We start from the raw sequence: 5,699 nt of genomic DNA, 5'->3' as shown, positions 1-5,699 counted from the left end.
TGGCTTTGAAGTATGATGTTGCAAATTCAATTTCTCCTGCAAAAGAAAAACTCGTATTCTCCTCTTCTATAGTGATTTCAGCTCCGATACCATGTATAAATTCCTTGTAGATTCAAACTGCAGATTGTAATATGCTAAAACAATTGACTTGAATCTACTCTACTCATCAACGGAAAAAATAATTGATTGATGAAATCACCAAGCAGAAAAAGGAAGAATTCAATCACACATAACACAATAATTTTCCGGGAAAACCCACAACTAAAAACCCCTATTGTCTATATATTGCATTAATCAATTTTTTTTAGAAGGTTACAATGCTTTGCTCAAGCTCGAGCAAACTCTGCACTATCACAATCTATCTCACTGCTTCACAAACAAACTCCATCCAATACTTAGCCAAATTTGTTGCCTACCAAGCTCCTATTTCCTTGCACATTTTCCTAGGGAATTACCTTGTATTTAATTAGGAAATTCTTCATCCAACAGTGTCATCCACAGGTTCTTGTGTACCATTTTTCCCTTGGCAAGCCTCTGTTTCCACTGTTGGTTCGTGTGTAACAGTAGTGTTAACCACAGGTTCATGGATATCAACGTCTTCTTCTTTCCCTTGGTTGGCTTCTGTTTCCATTACTAGTTCTTGTGTAACAATAGTGTCAACCAAGGGTTCTCGTGTATTAGCTAAGAAATTACTTTTTGTGGAATGCTCCATCTCAGCTGCTGGTTCTTGTGTAACAACAACGTCTTCAACGGGTTTTTGTGCGTCAGCATCCTAGGATTTGGTTTGTGTTTCCCTCGATATGGTGTCCACTGCACAGACTCTATACCCCACTGCCACTAGCTTATTAACACAATTCGTGCACACAACACCTGAAACATTTCCCTTTCTGAACCTGTCTATAGCCTCAACCAAAGTGTATAACCTCGGGGCCCTTGCCTCTACTTTATCCTCTTCTAACTGCTTAGTTTTTCATTTTCATTTTCTAAACATTCAATTTTGAACATCAAGGATTGAGTCTCGTTCTTACCTAGTGAGGAAGGTTCCTCCAATCGAGCCTTCTGTTCATCCTTCTGCCCTACTGCCTCCTTGTTCTTCTTAGACATGGATGGGGACTCTGGGTGCCCGCTAACCCTTATTCTCTATTTTGGCCGCCTATCACCAATTGGCTTGTCAACTGGCCTCTTTCCAACCCTTACTTTTGTTTATTTGGGGTAGCATTGGATGTGCTCTAGCCACAAAATTTGGTGGATAGGTTGGGGCACATGATATCTCCAATACCCAGAAAGGGTGTGGGCAGATTCTAAACAGATTTTGAGATATTAAAATAATTAATATTTTTAATGGAGTCCCTAAGTCTAAACTTGGGGAAAATAAAATATTAATGTGTATTAATATGAATCTGTATTAGAGTGGTCCAAAAGACATGGATCAAGCTAGATCTAATCTTATCCATTGATTAGGGACTTAATCTCGGTCATTAATATGTCAATAGGAAAAGTATAAGAGGAGGCTTGAGGGTCACTTGGAGAATACACTAGAGTGATTAGTCATTTTATTCTCTAGAGTGGGGTTTGCTAAGAGAGATAGAATCAGTAATCGAGAGAGCAGCTGAGGGGAATTGAGTAGAGAGAAACAGAGAAGGAAAATATTATGCTGGGAGATCAGCGCAACAGCCAAAGAGAGTGACACAGAGCCAGCAAGGGCTCACGCAGGTCCACGCAGAGGCAACCAAGTGCTGCGCAGAGCACCAAAGGGGCTAGCGTAGCTGACGTAGAGGCTCCCAAAACTGACGCAGGGCCTCTTGGGGTTAACGCAGGGCCAGTGTGAGATAGAGAGGGGCTAATGCAGTCCAGATTGGGCAGATGCTGGGGTTGCAAGAGCAGTTTTGTGCTGAAGATCTAACAAAAGGATTTTCTGGGGTTTCAGCTAGGAGATTTCTCTCAAACTGTGAGGTATAACTGCTAAGGAAATTCTCTATTGGGTGGGCCAGTTTCGACACCTAGATTATACTCTGATACTGCTTAATAAGAAAACCCTCAGAAGTTGTTTCTAGCAGTGTAGAAGCCAAGAAGTGTGACGCAGAACCAGCCAGAGCCATGCAGAAGAAGCCAGGAGTTACGCAGAGCCTCAAAGAGGCCAGCGTTGCTAACATAGAGGGCCAGAGGGCTGACATAGGGCATCCTAGGGCTGACGCAGGGCATCCCAGGGCTGACACAGGGCATCCCAGGGCTGACGCAAACCATATGGGGTGACACAGAGCCAACGTGAAGTAGAGATGGGCTGACACAGTTCACAGAGAGGTAGTTGTTGGAGTCTAGAAGGCTACAAAAATATTGCAGAGTGGAGTTGGTGAGGTACTGTAGTCAGAACATTACAGATAGAGCAGGGCTAGAGGAGTTGTTACCGAGGGTTTCTAGCCGAGGAATCTAGATCAACAGTGCAGTTGCATAAGATGATCAAAGTAGGGGGCATCTTGACAAGCAGCAAATGTTGGATATACGACCAAAGTGCCACATTGACTAGAAGTGGGGAGGATCATGGGTATATAAGGATGGACAAATATCTCCATTGGTATGAGGCCTTTTGGGTAAAGCCCAAAAACAAATCCATGAGGGCTTAGGCCCAAAGTGGACAATATCATACCATTGTGGAGATATGTGGTGTCCACAGTCCTTACAAGTGGTATCAGAGCCATGCCCCGAAGTTAGCCAAGTGGATGAATCCTCGGAATGCCAAACAAAGGTGGTGGGCCCATCACGATGGGATCCGTGGATGAGCTCGGTTAGACAAGCGGTGTGCTCCAGATTCTTCATGGACATGTCCTGGTCCCAACACGGTGAAGAGGAGTTGACTTGGGATAGAGCAAGCTCTTGAGGCAAGTGGTGCTCCATGTAAGGCATGTGCTTCCAACGCATTGGAGTGGAGAACCCTGGTTGGTAGAGAGTGGACGGATGGATGGATGGATAATCGTTTGAGGGGAGGCTCGATGGTCCTTTGTTCGAGGGGAGGATTGTTGGATATACGACCAAAGTCCCACATTGACTAGAAGTGGGGAGGATCATGGGTATATAAGGATGGACAAATATCTCCATTGGTATGAGGCCTTTTGGGTAAAGCCCAAAAACAAATCCATGAGGGCTTAGGCCCAAAGTGGAAAATATCATACCATTGTGGAGATATGTGGTGTCCACAGTCCTTACAGCAAAAGGATTTCCAAGAGGGAAATCAGGACTCAGAGGGAGTCAAGAAGAGAACCTCCAGATGAGAAGTAGAGACTTAGAGGAGTCGAACATAGAACTTCCAAGAGGGAAGTAGAGGAGCATCATGGCACTACATGAGGTAAGAGACTAGGATAGACTGGACAAAGCATCGAACTTCGCAGTCTGGAAGGCCTGAATCTTATCAGTGCTTGAAAGGAATCGTGTCAATAACTTTGTCTTGAAGGTTATAGCTATCCCAATCAACCCCAATGATAATGACAAGTACGGAGACGCGATGGAGAGGGCCAAGTGCATTATCCTTGACGGGGTCAAGGATCATGTGGTACCACATATAATCGAGAAGGAAACGACAGTTGAGATGTGGGAGGCTCTTAAGAACCTGTACCAGCATACTTCTGTGTAGAGAAGAATTCTACTCGAGAACCAGATGAGGTCGTATCAGATGAAGAAGGGTCAATCGATTGACACCTTCCTCGGAGGACTGAATGAGATCTGAGAACAATTGACTGCTATAGGAGTGACATCGGATTAGGAGCTTATGGTGAGGACAACCCTGAATGTTGTCTCAGAAGATTGGGAAGTGTTTGTCCAGAGTATTCTAGGCAGAGGGACTATCCCACCTTGGGATGAGATGTGGGCAGCTCTTCGTCAAGAAGAGATCAGACGACAGTCGAAGATTGGTAGCAGCAGCAAAGGGGATCAAATTCAAGCAGGAGGAGGAAGATGTGGCCCTAGCATCTGAGGGATAATAGGAAAAGTGGAAGAAGAAATATCTCTCCAAGATCAATTGCTTCCACTATGGGGAGCTAGGTCATTATGCGACCAAGTGTCCAAGGAAGAAGAGTAAGGGAGAGTCTTCTGAGACTAAGGCAGTGCCAGCATGAGCAGAGAAGGAAGTTTTGACAGATGATGACTGTGCCATGAGTGCACATGCACCACTTGAGTGGAAGTGGGGAGACATCGAGCTGTATTCAGGCAGACTACAGGTGATGAGGGGTAGGATCCTCGAGATACCAAGCCTCTTGGATTAGACCTTGCTACAGGAGCCCCGATGAGGAGTATTAGGACTAGCTCAGTGGGTAGAGACGGATGTGGATGGAGCGGTAGAGAGAGCTACAATGCAGGAGTCCCGAGACAGTGCAAGGCTAACAGGCTGCAACAATGCGAGAGGCACAAGAGTTTTGCACCAGTGCAGGATGGCATAGAGAGGTGTGCAATGGTGCGAGATGTAGGGAGTTGTTGTAGCAGCGTAGAGGTCAGAGAGGGAGCACTTGTTAATGGCAGAGGGAGATTCAACATCAGTGGGTGTCTCTAGCCCAACAGGGAGGTCAGATTGGGAGATCAGTTACTTACTTCTCAGTAACTAAGTTGCAGTGCAGCAGTGGGCAGCACAATGCATCATGATGAGAGGAGGTGCAGTGCGGATGTAGTGCTCGGAGAAAGGACTAGCAGTAGCATGGATGTAGAGGGAGCTATTGTACAGATGCAGAAGTGGCAGTGGCAAAACCATGGCAGAAATACAGGATGCAACAGTGCAGAGGATGTTGAGTAGGAAGGCCTAGCATCAACACAAGTACCAAATGCCAGATGATCAGAGTAATACTCAGTGAGGAGTATTGCTAGAGCATAGTCCTCGCTAAGAGGGAATGCTGATTTGGGGTAGCATTGGATGTGCTCTAGCCACAAAATTTAGTGGAGAGGTTGGGGCACATGAGACTCCAATACCCAGAAAGGGTTTGGGCTGATTCTAAATCGATCAGGAGATATTAAAATAATTATTATTTTTAATGGAGTCCCTAAGTATAAACTTAGGGAAAATAAAATATTAATGTGTATTAATATGAATATGTGTTAGAGTGGTCCAAAATACATGGATCAAGCCATATCTAATCTTAGCCATTGATTAGGGACTTAATCTCGGCCGTTGATATGTCAACAGGAAAAGTATAAGAGGAGGCTTGAGGGTCACTTGGAGAATACACCAAAGTGATCAGTCATTCTATTCTCTAGAGCAGGGTTTGCTAAGAGAGATAGAATCAGTAACTAGGAGAGAAGCTAAGGGGAAATGAGTACAAAGAAATAGAGAAGGCAGATATTATGGTGGGAGATCAGTGCACCAGCCAAAGAGAGTGATGCAGAGCCAGCAAGGGCTCATACAGGGCCACACAAAGGCAGCCAAGTGCAGCGCAGAGCACCAGAAGGGCTACTGTAGCTGACGCAGAGGCTCCCAGAACTGACGTGTGGCCTCATGGGGCTGACGCGGGCCAAGAAAGGCTGACACAGGGCCATCGTGAGACAGAAAGGGGTTGATGCAGTCCAGATTGGGCAGACGTTGGGGTTGCAAGAATAGTTTTGTGCTGAAGAGCTGTCGGAAGGATTTTCTGGGGTTTCAGCCAGGATATTTCTCTCAAACTGTGAGGTATAGTTGCTAAGGAAATTCTCTGTTGGCTAGCCCAGTTTTGACACCCAAATTATAC

This window comes from Pinus tabuliformis, chromosome 6 (assembly GCF_031772625.1).
Source record: "Pinus tabuliformis cultivar Carrire ecotype Pingquan chromosome 6, CPIR1, whole genome shotgun sequence".
Classification (NCBI taxonomy): Eukaryota; Viridiplantae; Streptophyta; class Pinopsida; order Pinales; family Pinaceae; genus Pinus; species Pinus tabuliformis.
This window is presented reverse-complemented; position numbering follows the sequence as displayed.